This window comes from Pseudorca crassidens, chromosome 2 (assembly GCF_039906515.1).
Source record: "Pseudorca crassidens isolate mPseCra1 chromosome 2, mPseCra1.hap1, whole genome shotgun sequence".
Taxonomy (NCBI): domain Eukaryota; kingdom Metazoa; phylum Chordata; class Mammalia; order Artiodactyla; family Delphinidae; genus Pseudorca; species Pseudorca crassidens.
The window spans coordinates 57,301,290-57,318,896 of NC_090297.1; the positions used below are offsets into that span (position 1 = coordinate 57,301,290).

General features: G+C 34.6%; 1 protein-coding gene across 1 annotated transcript in view; it reads right to left on the bottom strand.

Moving 5' to 3' along the window:
• Nucleotides 1-17,607, bottom strand: part of DNAI4 (dynein axonemal intermediate chain 4) — a 125,470-nt gene that overhangs the window by 28,113 nt on the left and 79,750 nt on the right.

Here is a 17,607-nt window from a genome sequence, read left to right on the forward strand (position 1 = left end):
TGTTGCCTCTAAAATGCAAAGACGTCCACTAGGCATTGTGTCTCTTTTTTTTTTTTTTGGTTGAAGGGGAACCAGATGCAACAATGTATCCTTCACCTTAGAAGGTATATATCTTGACATATTCCATTGCCACTGGACCCTTTGAAATTTCACCGAGGTGGAAGGCCCCTGAAATTTTGTCAGATTTATTTCTCACCCTCTGACATGCAAATGTCTTACCAGCTAAGTCTACTTCCTGTTCACTAGGTCCAATCAGCACAATACCATCAATGTAATGGACCAGTGTGATGTTCTGCTGAAGGGAAAGCTCCCTGCAGACTAAATTATGACATGAAGCAGAACCGTGAAGGTGTACTGCTAACCTGACCAGCTGAAAGCAAATAGCTTCTGGTGGTTTTACCAACAGGTATTGAGGGAAAAAAGCACATTTGTCATATCAATAGTTACACACCAGGTACCACGAGATATGTTAATTTGCTCAGGCAGTGAAACCCTATCTGAAACAACAGCTGCAATTGGAGTCACCACGTGGTTAAGTTTACAACAATCCACTGTTTTTCTCTAGGATCCGTGTGTTTTCTATGTAAGCTAAACAGATGAGTTGAATGGTGAGAGTCAAAAATTCCTGCATATTTCAAGTCCTTGGTGGTAGCATTAATCTCTGAAATCCCTCCAGAAAGGTGGTATTGCTATGATGTACTATTTTCATAGGTATAGGCAGCTCTAGTGGCTTCCACTTCGCCTTTTCCTCCCATATTAGCCCTCACTCCACAGGTCAAGAATCACATGTGGGGATTCTGCCAGTTTCTGAATATTTCTATTTCAAGTATACATTCTGGAACAGGGGAAATAACCACAGGATGATTCAGCGGACCCACTGTGAGATGAAACTGATCTAAAATTCTGTAGATCACCTGACTTTTACAAGTCCTTACTCTGACTTGTAGACCCCAGTGATGTTTTGGGTCTCCCAGAGCTAGTGTGAACTCAGAGCCACTGTTCAGTAAACGCTGAAATTTCTGATTATTTCCTTATCCGCAATGCACAGTCACCCTAGTAAAAGGCTATAGATCCCTATGGGGAAAGCTGGGATAAACACTAACAGTATACATTCTTGGCCGTGTAGCATGATACATTCTCAAAGGGACCCAGTCTCCCCTTTATTCAAGAAGTTCTGGTTCTATAAACTGGCTCAAGAATAGGAATAGGTTAAGGGGATGTGACTTTGTTTTTTAGTGTTTCAAGTTAGAAACACTTGACCTATAACTCTACTGCTTACACAGATTAAGAATTTACAAGAAGTCTGTCTATTATGGGCTGAATCATTTCCCCCCAAAATTCATATATTGAAGCCCTAAGAATGTAGTACCTCAGAATGTAACAGTATTTTGAGACAAGGGCTTTAAAGAGGTGATTAAGGTAAAATTAGGCTATTAGTGTGGGTCCCAATCCAATATGATTGGTATCCTTATAAGAAGAGGAAATTTAGACACATCAAGAGAGACAAGGGATGCACACACACAGAGAAAAGACCGTGTAAAGAGGCAGCAAGAGGGTGGCCATCTGCAAGCCAAGGAGAGAGGCCTCAGAGGAAACCAATGTTGCTGGCACCTGGATCTTGGACTTCCTGCCCCCAGAACTGTGAGGAAGTAAATTTCTATTGTTTAAGCCACTCAGTTTGTGGTATTTTGTTATGGCAGTCCTAGCAAACTAATACACCACCTACCAATTTCTCTTCTAAGGACATCATAATCAACTAGCTAGTGCCCTGGGTCTCTGCAAGTCAGACTATTCTCATTACTGCCTTGTCCCCATTATGTAAACACACCTACATTTCCTCTGGCAATTAAATGTTGCCCTTTAGCCCCCTCACCTTCAGGATCCAATTACTCTTATTGTATTTAAGGCCCCAGTTCAGAGGCAGCAGCTCTCACTATAAATTCTGACCTACAGAAGAGTGATCACAGAGCTCTTCAAGGATGTTGGGGCTCTCCCTCACAAGTTTATTTCTCACAATTGTGGTGAAAGGTATGTTATCTGGACCCTCCTGGAGTGACCAGGCAGGTCATCATGATAAGTCCGCTCTAACGTTAGAACGTCCCTACGCCTTTGGATACCTTTCTTTATAGTATACCAAGACAGTTCTGATACTTCAGCTCCACTTAGTAAAGGCCACATTTTGGTCCATTATCAGCCAACCAAATAAAAAATTCTTAAAGCCATCTCTAATCCTTAAACTACAACACTGTACCCAGAATCTCTGCTCAGCGGAACCATATTAACTTTGACCTGATCTGACTTTATATTCCTTCCATCATTATCCTATACCCTTAATACCCATTTCCACCTATATTCCTCAGATCTCTGCCTGCATAAATTAGCAAACTCAGCAATTGATTCTCCAAGAATTATAACAAACCAAAATATGTATGTACCTAACAACTTCAAAATACATGAAACAAATAAACAACCAAAACCAATAGCTCTGAAAGGAGACATAAATACACAATTATAATTGGAGATTTCAACACTCCTCTCTCAATAACTGGTAGAACAAGTAGGCAGAAAATCAGATGACCTGAACATCACTATCAACCAACTTGACCTAACCAACATTTATAGAACATTCTATTCAAAAACACCAGAATATATGTTCTTCTCAAGTACCATAGCACATTCTTTAAGATGGACCATATTATGGACCATAAAATGACTTTAGACCACAATGGAATTAAATTAGAAATAAGAGAAAGATAGCTAGAAAATTCCAAAATATTTGTATATTAACACATTTATAAAAACACATGGGTCAACGAAGTCTCAAGAGAAATTTTAAAATATATTTTAATGAACTGAAAATACAACATATCAAATCTTATGAGTTTCAGCTAAAGCACTGCTTAGAAAGCATAGAGAAAAGAAGAAAGTTAAATTTGTATCTCACATGTGATCCACCCATTCCACTCCTAGGTACTGACCCAAGAAAAATGAATGCAAATGCCCATACAAAGACTTGTATACCAATATTTTTACCAACTTTATTTGCAATGGCCCCAGACTAGAAACAAATATAAATCAACAGGTGAAAGGATAAACATAGTATAGGATATTCATACAATGGAATACTAGTCAGTAATAAAAAAGAGTGAACAACTGATACATGCAACCACATGAGTGAATCTGAAATAATAATTTTGATTTTAATAATTTTGCTGAGGAAGAGAAGCTAGATAAAAAAGAGTACATAATGTACATTTATATAAAATTCTAGAAAATGCAAACTACTAATCTATCTAAGGATATAAAGCAAATCAGTGGCTTCTTAAGGATAAGAGAGGGGCAAAGAGGAACAAGAAGGAAGGATTATAAAAGACATGAAAAAAACATTTGAGATATACATATATATCATTATATATAATTGTATATATTCATTGATTGTGGTGATATATCAAAGCTTTTGAATTGTATGCCTTAAGCATTGGCAGTTTATTGTCACTTATACTTCAATAAAGCTGTTAAAAAATAACAGTGGTATATCACTCTTTAAATGAATCCCAGATAATATAAATACCACAGCATTTTTTAATTGTGAAGAAAATTACAATCATTGACATGCATAGATTTTAGCTGTACAGTTTGATGAGTTTTGATAAATATACACACTGATGTAACCAACAATCCAATCAAGATGCAGAATATATCCATCAACCGAAAAAGTTTCCTCATGCTACTTTCCAGTCAAACCTAATCTACCATAGGCAGGCACTGGTTTAATTTCTAAAACCTTGGAGTAGTTTTGTTGGTTATAGCATATCATGAAAATGGGCCCATTGGTATGCATTCTTTTGTGTCTGAATTCTTTCACTTAACAATGTTTTTGAAATCCATCAAGGTTATTATGTATACAAGTAGTGCACTCAGTTTTATTGCTGAGTAGTGCTCCAGCATTTGTTTAAGCATTGACCTACTGATGGATACCTGGGCTTTTTCCAGTTTGGGGTTATTATGAATAAAGCTGTAATGAGCATTCTTATATAAGTCTTTTTTGTGGACATATTTTTTTCTCTTGGGTAAATATCCAGGAAAAGGATTATTGGGTCATTGGATGGATCTGTGTTTAACATTTTAAGGAACTTCCTAGCAGACATCTGGGTTGTACAATTTTATACTCACACAGCAATATATGAAAAACCCAAGCTGCTCCATGTTTTTGCTAACACTTGGTTTTGTCAGTGTTTTTAATTTCAGCCATTCCGGCTAGTGTATTGATTTTAACTTGCATTTCCTTGATGACTATGTTTAGTACATTTTCAGGTGTCTATTTGTTGGGTGAAGTTCCTGTTCAAACCTTTTGTCTAATTTTTTTAACATCTTTATTAGAGTATAATTGCTTTACAATCTTTTGTCTATTTTTTCATTAGTCTGTTTATCTTCTTTTTATTAGGCTGTAAATAAATGTCCATTACATATTCAAAACTTAAGTCTTTAGTCAGATGTATGTATTGTAAACATATTTTTCTAGTCTGTTGCCTTGCATTTTTTTCCTAACAGTGTTATTCAAAGAGCAGGTGTTTTAACTATTGCAAAAGTCATATTTTTTTCCTTTATGCCTTGGGATTTTTTGTGTATTAAGTATCTTTTCTTACGCTAAGATCACAAATAATTTTTCTTATATCTTCTTCTAAAACTTTATAGTTTTAATTTTTACATTTAAATCTATGGCCCATTCTGAGTTAATTTATACATATGATATGAGGTGACAGTTGATCTTCATTTTTCTGCCCATATGGATATCCAATTGTTTCAGCACCAATTTTAAAAGATCAGCCTTCCTCTATTGAATCACCTTGGCATGTTTGTTAAAAATCAATTGACCATATAGGTCTGTGTTTATTTCTGGACTCACTACCTTGTTTCAATCATCTATATGTCTATCCTTAGACAAATACCACACTGCCTTGATTACTGTAGCTTTATAGTCACTTGTAATCTGGTGGGGTAAGTCCTTCAACTTTATTCTTCTGTTTCAAAGTTGATTTAGTTATTCTAGGTCCTTTGCTTTGCCATATAAAATATAGAATTATATTGTCAATTAATTATCTTTAAAGAAATTTAAAATGGTGAGAAATGTCTCTTACTTTTACTCACATTTTCAAATTCTAGCATTCTCCATTTCTTTGTTTAGATTCTGGTTTCTATTATTATTTTCCATCAGTCTGAAGAATTTCCTTTAATATTTTTTACAGTGCTGGTCTGCTAGCAATGAATTCTCTCAGTTTTTGTTTGTCTGAACATGTTTTTATTTCACCTTGATTTTTGAAGGATATTTTCTCTACATATAGAATTTTTTAGCACAGTAAAAATGTTATTGCACTGTCTTCTGGCTTCTGTTAAGAAATAAGGGCATTATTAGCTTTCTTCCCTAAATGTAACGTGTTTTTTCTGGCAACTTTTTAACATTCTTTTTTTGATATATTACTTATAATGTGCCTCAATGTGGTTTTCATTGTGTTTCTCTTGCTTGGGTTTCATTGAGCTTCTTATAATTGTTGGTTTAAAGATTTTTTTCAAGTATGGAAAATTTCTAGCTACTCTTTCTTCAAATATTTTTCTGCTTTCCCTCCTCTTTATTCTAGTACTACAATTCCAATTACATGCATATTAAATCACATGATCTTGTGACACAGGTCACTGAGGCTCTTTTTTTTTTTTTTTTTTTTTTTGGCCTTGTTTATCTTTGTACTCCAGTTTGGAATGTTCCTCTTGCTTGTCTTTGAGTTCACTGATCTTCTTCAGTTTTTAGTATTCTGTTAAACCCAAACAGCAAATTTTTCATTTCATGTATTATGTATTTCAGCTCTAGAAGTTCTATTTGGTCCTATATGTAGCTTTCATTACTTTCCTTATTGTATTCTTATTTATTTTAAATCCTTAAGCATATTTTTATAGCTTTTTCTTTAATAAACTTTATTTTTGTAGAGTAGTTTTAGGTTCACAGCAAAATTGAACTCAGAGTGCAGAGTTCCCAAATCCTCACACAGATATATGCACAGCCTCTTCCAGATCAACATCCTGCACCACTAGTACATTTGTTACAATCAGTGAACCCATACTGACAAATCATTATCCCCCAAAGTCCATAGTTTACATTAGGATTCACTCTTGGTGTTGTACATTCTGTGGGTTTGGATGAGTGTACAATGACATGTACCCACCATTATGTATCATGCAGAATAGTTTCATCACTCTAAAAATCTTATGTGCTCTGCTTATTCATTTCTCCCAACCCTCTAATCCCTGGAAACGCCGGATTTTTTTTACTGTCTCCATACTTTTTCCCTTTCCAGAATGTCATACAGTTGTAATCAGAGCATGTAGCCTTTTCAGATTGGCTTTTTTCACTTAGTAATACACATTTAGGTTTTCTCCATGTCTGTTCACGGCTCGATAACTAATTTCTTTTTAGTGCTGAATAATATTCTATTGTCTGGATATACTGCAATTTATTCATCCATTCACCTACTGAAGAACATCTTGTTTGCCTTCAAGTTTGGGCTATTATGAATAAAGCTGCTATAAACATCTGCATGCAGATTTCTGTGTGGATATAATTATTCAACTCCTTTGGGTAAATACCAAGGAGTGCAGTTATGGACCATATGGTTACAGCATATTTAGTTTTGTAAGAAACTGCCAAACTATCTTCCAAAGTGGATGAACTATTGTGCATTCCCACCAACACTGAATGAGAATACTTGTTGCTCCACATCTTTGCTAGCATTTGGTAGTATCAATGTTTTGGATTTTAGCTATTCAATAGTTTTGTGGTGGTATCTCATTGATGTTTTAATTGGAAGTTCCTTAATATATAGTGTTGAGTATCTTCTTACATGCTTATTTGCCCTCTGTATATCTCTTTGGTGAGGTATCTGTTAAGTCTTTTGCCCATTTTTAAAAATTATGTTGTTTGTTTCCTTATTGTTGAGTTTTAAGAGATATTTTTATATATTGGATGAGTCCTTTACCAGATATGTCTTTTGCAAATATTTTCTCCAGTCTGTGACTTGACTTCTCATTCTATTGACAATGTCTTTCATAGGGAATAAGTTTTTTTGTGTTTTTTTAAATTATTTTTTATTGAAGTATAGTTGCTGTACAATATTATATAAGTTAAATATGTACAATATAGTGATTCATAATTTTTAAAGATTATACTCCATTTACAGTAATTATAAAAATTGGCTATATTCGAATTGTACAATATATTCTTGTAGCTTATTCTATACCTAATAGTTTGTATCTCTTAATCCTCTACACGGCCCCTCCTACGTTCCCTCTCCTCACTGGTAGCCACCAGTTTGTTCTCTATATCTGTAAGTTTGCTTCTTCTTTTGTTATATTCACTAGTTTTTTGTATTTTTAGATTCCACATATAAGTGATACACAGTACATGTCTTTCTCTGTCTGACTTATTTCACTTAGCATAATGCCCTCCAAATCCATCCATTTTGCTGCAAATGGCAAATTTTCATTTTTATTTTTGGCTGAGCAGTATTCTATTGTATATATACACCATATTTTCTTTATCCGTTTATCTGTTGATGGACACTTAGGTTGGTTCCATATCTTGGCAATTGTAAATAATGCTGCTATGAACATTGGGGTACATGTACCTTTTAGAATTAGTGTTTTTGGTTTTTTTGGCTATACATCCAGGAGTGAAATTTCTGGGTCATACAGTATCAATATGGTATAACTTTTTAATTGTAATGAAGTCTGGCTTATCAATTATTTCTTTCAATAGATCATGCCTTTGATGTTAAATCTAAAAAGTCATCATCATACCCAATATCCTCTAGATTTTCTACTGTGTTGTCTTCTATGAGTTTTAGAGTTCTGCATCTTACATTGAGGTTTGTGATCCATTTTGAGTTAATTTTTCTGAAAAGTGTAAGGTCTGTATCTACATTCTTTATTTTTCCCATAAATATTCAGTTGTTCCAGTACCATTTGTTGGAAAGACTATCTTTTCTTTCCATTGTATTGCCTTTCCTCTTTGGTCAAAGATCAGTTGGCTATACTTATGTGTATCTATTCTGGGCTTTCTGTTCTGTTTCATTGATCTGTGTGCCTATTCTTTCACCAATACCACACTGTCTTAACTACTGTACCTTTATGGTAATTCTTGAAGTCAGGTAATTTCCGTCCTCCAACTTTGTTCTTCTCCTTCAATATTGTGTTGGCTATTCTGGGTACAATAGCTTTTTAAAATTCCTTGTCCTGAGTTAGTGTCTCCCTACAATTAGGGCACCTGCTGGCCACTGGTGGGGAACCCTGACACCCAAGGAGATGGGAAGAACCCCCAAGTGAACCGGATCTTCGTTCACTAGCTGGGGGTTTGGCCGGCTCTGCAGCGGGAGCTCCGAGTCTGAACCACTGGACTAACAGAGAACCTCAGACCCCAGGGAATATTCATTGGAGTGAGGTCTCACAGAGGTCCTCATCTCAGCACCAAGACCCAATTCTACCCAACAGCCTACAAACTCCAGAGTTGGAAGCCTCAGGCCAAACAACCAGTAAGACAGGAACACAATCCTACTCATTAAAAAAAAAAAAAATGAGATGGCAGAAAATTATGTCACAGATGAAGCAGCAAGGTAAAAACCTACAAGACCAAAAACTTGAAGAGGAAATAGGCACTCTACCTGAAAAAGAATTCAGAGTAATGATAGTAAAAATGATCCAGAATCTCGGGAAAAAAATGGAGGCACAGATTGAGAAAATACAAGAAATGTTTAACAAAGATCTAGAAGAACTAAAGAACAAAAAAACAGAGATGAACAACACAGTAACTGAAATGAAAAATACACTAGAGGGAATCAATAACAGAATAACAGAGGCAGAAGAACGAATAAGTGAGCTGGAAGACAAAATGGTGGAAATAACTGCGGAGGAGCAGAATAACGAAAAGAGAATGAAAAGAATTGAAGACAATCTCAGAGACCACTGGGACAACACTAAACACACCAACATTTGAACTATATGGGTCCCAGAAGAAGAAGAGAAAAAGAAAGGGACTGAGAAAATATTTGAAGACATTATAGTGGAAAACTTCCCTAACATGGGAAAGGAAACAGTCACCCAAGTCCAGGAGTGCAGAGAGTCCCATACATGATAAACCCTAGGAGAAACACACCAAGACACATATTAATCAAACTAACAAAAATTAAACACACACAAAAAATATTAAAAGCAGCAAGGGAAAAACAAAAAATAACATACAAAGGAATCCCAATAAGATTATCAGCTGATTTTTCAGCAGAAACTCTGAAGGTCAGAAGGGAGTGGCAGGATATACTTAAAGTGATAAAAGAGAAAAACCTACAACCAAGATTACTCTATCCAGCAAGGATCTCATTCAGATACGACAGAGAAATTAAAAGATTTTCAGACAATTGAAAGCTAAGAGAATTCAGGACCACCAAAACAGTTTTACAACAAATGCTGAAGAAACTTCTCTAGGCGGGAAACACAAGAAAAGAAAAAGACGCACAAAAACAAACCCAAAACAATTAAGAAAACTGTAATAGGAACACACATATCAATAATAACCTTGAATGTAAATGGATTAAATGCCCAAACAAAAGACACAGACTGGCTGAATGCATATAAAAACAAGACCCATCTATATGCTGTCTACAAGAGACCCACTTCAGACCTATGGACACATACACACTGAAAGTGAAGGGATGGAAAAAGATATTCCATGCAAATGGAAATCAAAAGAAAGCTAGAGTAGCAATATTCGTATCAGATAAAATAGACTTTAAAATAATGAATGTTACAAGAGATAAGGAGGGACACTACATAATGATCAAAGGATCAATCCAAGAAGAAGATATAACAGTTATAAATGTTTATGCACCCAACATAGGAGCACTTCAATACACAAGGCAAATGCTAACAACCATGAAAGGAGAAATCAACAGTAACACAATAATAGTAAGGGACTTTAACACCCCACTTACACCAATGGACAGATCATCCAAAATGAAAATAAATAAGGAAACACAGCTTTAAATGATACATTAAACAAGATGGACTTAATTGATATTTATAGGACATTCCATCTAAAAACAGCAGAATACACTTTCTTCTCAAGGGTTCATGGAACATTCTCCAGGATAGATCACATCTTGGGTCACAAATCAAGCCTTGGTAAATTTAAGAAAATTGAAATCATATCAAGCATCTTTTCTGACCACAACACTATGAGATTGGAAATAAATTACAGGAAAAAACTGTAAAAAACACAAATACATGGAGGCTAAAGAATACATTACTAAATAACCAAGAGATTGCTGAAGACCTCAAAGATGAAATTAAAAAATACCTAGAAACACATGATAACGATATGAAATGACCCAAAACCTATGGGATGCAGCAAAAACGGTTCTAAGTTTATAGCAATACAATCCTACCTCAAGAAACAAGAAAAACCACAAATAAACAATCTAACCTTACACCTAAAGCAACTAGAGAAAGAACAAACAAATCCTAAAGTTAGCAGAAGGAAAGAGATCATAAAGATCAGAGCAGAAATAAATGAAATAGAAATGAAGAAAACAATAGCAAAGATCAATAAAACTAAAAGCTGGTTCTTTGAGAAGATAAACAAAATTAATAAACCCTTAGCCAGACTACTCAAGAAAAAAAGGGAGAGGACACAAATCAATAAAATTAGAAATGAAAAAGTAGAAATCACAAGTGACACTGCAGGCATACAAAGGATTATAAGAGACTACGACAGACAACTATATGCCAATAAAATGGACAACCATGCAGAAATGAACAAATTCTTGGAAAGGTACAATTTTCCAAGACTGAACCAGGAAGAATTAGAAAATATAAACATATTGATCACACGTAATGAAATTGAAACCGTAATTAAAAATCTTTGACAAAAAAAAGTCCAGGACCAGATGGCTTTACAGAAGAATTCTATCACACATCAAGAGAAGAGCTAACAGCAATCCTTCTCAAACTCTTCCAAAAAAAAGCAGAGGGAGAAACACTCCCAAATTCATTCTACAAAGCCACCATCACCCTGACACCAAAACCAGAAAAATATATCACAAAATAAAGAAAATTATAGACCAATATCACTGATGAATGTAGATGCAAAAATCCTCAACAAAATACTAGCAAACAGAATCCAACAGCACATTAAAAGGATCATACACCATGATCAAGTGGGATTTATCCCAGGGATGCAAGGATTCTTCAGTATATGCAAATCAATCAATGTGATACACTACATTAATAAATTAAGGAATAAAAACCATATGATCATCTCAATAGATGCAGAAAAAGCTTTTGACAAAATTCAACACCCATTTAGGATAAAAACTCTCCAGAAAATGGGCATAGAGGGGACCTACCTCACCATAATAAAGGCCATATATGACAAACCACAGCAAGCATCATACTCAATGGTGAAAAACTGAAAGCATTTCCACTAAGATAAGGAACAAGACAAGGATGCCCATTCCCGCCATTCTTATTCAACATAGTTTTCAAAGTCCTAGCCACAGCAATCAGAGAAGAAAAAGAAATAAAAGGAATATAAATTGGAAAAGAAGATATAAAACTTTCTCTGTGTGCTGATGACATGATACCATACATAAAAAATCCTAAAGATGCCACCAGAAAACTACTAGAACTAATCAATGAATTTGGTTAAGTAGCAGGATACAAAATTAATGCACAGAAATCTCTGGCATTCCTATACACCAACAACAAAAATCAGAAAGAGAAATTAAGGAAACACTCCCATTTACCACTGCAACAAAAAGAATAAAATACCTAGGAATAAACCTGCATAAGGAGGCAAAAGACTTGTACTCAGAAAACTATAAAACACTGATGAAAGAAATCAAAGATGACATAAACAGATGGAGGAACATACCATGTTCTTGGACTGGAAGAATCAACATTGTGAAAATGACTATACTACCCAAAGCAATCTACAGATTCAATGCAATCCCTATTTAACTTCCAATGGCATTCTTCACAGAATTTGAACAAAAAATTTTACAATTCATATGAAAACACAAAAGACTCCGAATAGCCAAAGCAATCTTGAGAAAGAAAAGCAGAGCTGGAGGGATCAGGCACCCTGACTTCAAAGTATATCACAAAGCTACAGTAATCAAGACAGTATGGTACTGGCACAAAAACAGAAATATATATCAATGGTACAGAATAGAATGCCCAGAGATAAACCAACGCACATATGGTCACCTAATTTATGACAATGGAGGCAAGAACATACAATGGAGAAAAGACAGCCTCTTCAATAAGTGGTGCTTGGAAAACTGGACAGCTACATGTAAAGGAATGAAATTAGAACACTACTTAATACCATACACAAAAATAAACTCCAAATGGATTAAAGACCTAAATGTAAGACCGGACACTATAAAACTCTTAGAGGAAAACATAGGAAAAACACTCTGACATAAATCACAGCAAGATCTTTTTTGACCTACCTTGTAGAGTAATGGAAATAAAAACAAATGGGACTTAATTAAACTTAAAAGCCTTTGCACAGCAAAGGAAACCATAAACTAGACAAAAAGACAACCCTCAAAATGGGAGAAAATATTTGCAAATTAAACAACAGACAAAGGATTAATCCTTTGTCCAAAATATACAAACAGCTCATGGAGCTCAATATCAAAAAAACAAACAACCCAGTTAAAAAATGGACAGCAGACCTAAATATACATTTCACCAAGGAAGACATACACATGGCCAAAAGGCACATGAGAAGATGCTCAACATCACTAGTTATTAGAGAAATGCAAATCAAAAGTACAATGAGGGGACTTCCCTGCTGCTGCAGTGGTTGGGAGTCTGCCTGCCAATGCAGGGGATACGGGTTCAAGCCCTGTTCTGGGAAGACCCCACATGCCACAGAGCAACTAAGTCCATGCACCACAGCTACTGAGCCTGCACTGCAGAACCCACGAGCCACAACTGCTGGGCCTGCATGCCACAACTGCTGAGGACCGCGTGCCTAGAGCCCGTGCTCCGCAACAAGAGAGGCCACCGCAATGAGAAGCCCACGCACTGCAACGAAGAGTAGCCCCCACTTGCCATGACCAGAGAGAGCCCGTGCACAACAACAAAGACCCAACGCAGCCAAAAATAAATAAATAAAAATTTAAAAAAACAACCAGAAAAAGCACTACAATGATGTATCACCTCATGCCAGTGAGAATGGCCATTATCAAAAAATCTAGAAACAATAAATGCTGGAAAGGGTGTGGTGAAAAGGGAACCCTCCTGCACTGTCGGTGGCAATGTAAATTGATAAAACCACTATGGAAAACAGTATGGAGGTTCCTTTAAAAACTAAAAATAGAACTATCATATGACCCAGCAATCCCACTACTGGGCATATACCCTGAGAAAACCATAATTCAAAAAGACATGTACCACAATGTTTATTGCAACACTATTTACAATAGCCAGGACATGGAACCAACCTAAATGTCCATCGACAGATAAATGGATAAAGAAGATGTAACACATATATACAATGGAATATTATTCAGCCATAAAAAGAAAGGAAATTGAGTTATTTGTAGTGAGGTGGATGGACCTAGAATCTGTCAGACAGAGTGAAGTAAGCCAGAAAGAGAAAAACAAATACCATATGCTAATGCATATATATGGCATCTAAAACAAAAAATGGTACTGATGAACCTAGCTGCAGGGCAGGAATAAAGACGTAGACATAGAGAATGAACTTGAGGACATGGGGTAGGAGGGGGAAGCTGGGGTGATGTGAGAGTAGCATCAACATATATACACTACCGAATGTAAAATAGTTAGCTAGTGGGAAGCAGCAGTATAGCACAGGGAGAACAGCTCAGTGCTTTGTGATGACCTAGAGGGGTGGCATAGGGAGGCTCAAGAGGGATGGGATGTGGGGACAGATGTATGCATATGTCTGATTCACTTTGTCGTATAACAGAAACTAACACAATATTGTGAAGCAATTATACTCCAATAAAGATCTATTAAAAAAAAAAGTCCTTGTCTGCTTTTGCACCATCTCAGTCATCTTTTCATCTGTTTCTATTAACTGATTTTTCTCAGTTATGGCTCACATTTTCCTGCTTCTTTACGTGACTAGTAATTATTTTTATTGGAGGCTGTACATCATAAAATTTACAGCATGAATGACTGGATTGTGTTTTCTTCCAAACAATACAGTGTTGAAGTTTGTTTTATCAAGCAGTGAACTTATGTTCAGATTATCTTGCTTTTTAAATTAGCTTTTTCTAAAGTGTGTGCAGGTAGGGGTCTAGACTAGATAGAACAATTTAAGTATGAATGTATCTGATAATAAAGCTCTCAAATATATACAGTAAAATTAATAAGCCTAGAGAAAATAGAGACAAATCCATAATCATAATTAAAGATTCTAACAATACTCTCATTAGTTGATAGAACAAGTCAGCAAAAACTCAATAAAAATGAAAGATTTGTAAAACACTATCAATCAATTTGACATAATTAACATCTAAAGAATACTGCACTAAATAATAGAATACCCCATCTTCTTGAATGTGGAACATTCATCATATGCTGGGCCATAAAACAATTCTTAATAAATTTCAAAGGGTAGAAATCATATAGAATATGTTCTCTGACCACCATGCCGATGTTAAATTAGAATTCAGTAAGAAGAGATGAATAAAAAATTACTAAAAACTTGGAAACTAAACAGTATACTTTTAACTAACCTAAACATCAAAGAAAAACCCACAAGGAAAATTAAAAATTATTTGGAACTGAGTAATAATAAAAACACAAGATATCAATATTTGTAAGAGGCAGGAAAATTTATAGTATTAAATGCCTATTTTAGACACAAAAAAAGATGTAAAATCAATGATCCAAACTTCCATCTTAAGAAGCTACAAAAAGAAGAGTAGATTAAATTCAACGAAGAAAAACGTAAAAGTAAAAATGAAAATAACTGAAGTTTTTTTTAAAAAAGACCAAAACATTGAGAAAATCATTGAAACAAGAAGATATTTTTGAAAGGATTACTATAATTAAAAAGCCCCAACCAGACTAATAAAAAAGAGAGAAAAGTCAAAAATGACCAATATCAAGAATGAAATAGGAGATACCACTATAAATCCTACAGATATCAAAAGAATTTAAAGAGAGGATATTATAAACAACTTTATGCATATAATTTCAACAACATAGACAAAACGGGTAAATTCCTCACAAATTACCAAAACTGATACAGGTAGGAATAGAATAACCCTATATTTGTCAAAGAAATTAAATTTGCAATTTTAAAACTTTCTGTAAAGAAAACTCCATTCCAGATGGTTTCACTGGTAAATTTTATGAAACATTTAAAGAAGAAATAATACACAAAAATTTTTTGAAAACAGAGAATGAGGGAAGACTTTCAAAACTCATACTATAAGTCCATCATAACACTAAAGAACTTCAAAGGAACAGAAAATTACAAAAAAATATGTTGCATGAGACTAGTCACGAAAATTCTCAATAGAGTATTAGAAAATTGAATTCAACAGTATATAAAAAGGATAATATACCATAACCAAGTGAAGTTTAACCAGAGGAATTCAGTTTGTTTTAACATTTTAAAATCAAGCACTGTAACTGGCCAAATTGACAGATTAAAGGAAAAACTTACATAATTGTTTTAATAATTTAGAAAATGTTTTGAACAAAATTCAACACCCATTTATGTTTAAAAATGTCTAGCAAACTGGAATGAGAAGGAAATTTCCTCAAACCAGTAAAAGGCATCTATAAAAAACTATACTTAACATCTCATTTAACAATGAAATACTGAATTCCTTTATCCTAAGTTCAGAAACAAGACAAAGACATTTGCAACCTTGGGGCAGGCAAAGATTTCTTAGAGAAGACATGGAAAGTATTTACTACAAAAGGAAAAACTGATAGATAAGACTTCATCAAAATTAAAAATGTCTGCTCAACAACAGACAAATATATGTTATAGGCTTAAAGAAAATAGTTGTATCTTTCAAAGAGCTTGTATCCAGAATATATTAAAAAAAAAAGCTCCTACTACTTGATTTTTTTTAAAAAAGACAACTCAATTTTAAAATGCGCAAAGAACTTGACCAAATATTACACAGAAGAAGATATACAAATGACAAAAAAAAGTTATTAAAAAGATTGCCAACGGCAGGCATTATCAAGAATGCGGGGCTTCCCTGGTGGCAGTGGTTAAGAATCCACCTGCCAATGTAGGGGACACGGGTTCAAGCCCTGGTCCGGGAAGGTCCCACATGCCGCTGAGCAACTAAGCCCATTCACCACAACTACTGAGCCTGCACTCTATAGCCCGTGAGCCACAACTACTGAGCCTGTGTACCACAACTATTGAAGCCCACGTGCCTAGAGCCCATGCTCTGCAACAAGAGAAGCCACCGCAATGAGAAGACCGCGCACTGCAATGAAGATTAGCCCCCGTTCAGCAATGAAGACCTACCACAGCCAAAAAAAAAAAAAAAAAAAAAGGAAGATGGAGCAACTCCTGTATATTTCTTGTGGGATTGTAAAATGGTACAAATAATCTGGAAAGGTATTTTGCAGTTATACATACATCTATCCAAAGACCCAATAATTCCATTTCTAGGTATTTATCTAAGAGAAATTAAAACATATCCACAAAAAGAAACACAAAAATGGTCATAGCAGCTTTATTCATAACAGCTCAAAGATGTACGGGTGTCCATCAGCAAGTGAATGAATATACAAATTATTATGGTATATTCATAAAAAGGAGTAGTACTCAGAAAAAAAAAAGAACTACTTATATACATATCAATGTAGATGAATCTCAAAAACATTATGTTAAGTAAAAGAAGCCAGACACAAAAGAATACTTACTATACGAACCCACTTATATGATATACCAAAACAATTTCTCTATAGTGATAGAAATCAGCTTTGCCTGTCTATAAGGGTGTACATTTTAACTGGAAAACAGCAGAAGGGAACTTTTGGGGTTGGTAAATATATTTTCTGTCTTGATTACAGTATTAGTTATATAGGCTTATACATTCTTAAATATATCAAATTATGCAGTTAAAATATATGTATTTCATTATATGTAAATCTTACCTCATTAAAAAATTTCCTACTATATTTCTATTTCTTAGATATATTTAAAGAAGTGATCTGCCACCAGTTTTGTTTTTAAAACATCAAAATTTACAGTACTCAGTAAAATTTTAATCTTATAACTCTAATTATGGGACGAAAACTTTATATATATGATAAAAATTTTAAAACATCAACCTAATGTGAGATAAGAAACATAGTTTTTCAATATTCTTAGATGTAAGTAAGCAAAAAGGTTTACATCCATTTGTCACACATGCAATTTTGTAACCTAATTTTTTGATGTAGAAGATCACTTTTGACTTGAAGGATCAAGAAAGATTTCTTAAAGGAGTTGGCCCTAAGCCATACTTGAAAGCTAGGAATTGAAATTGAAAAGTTGAATTA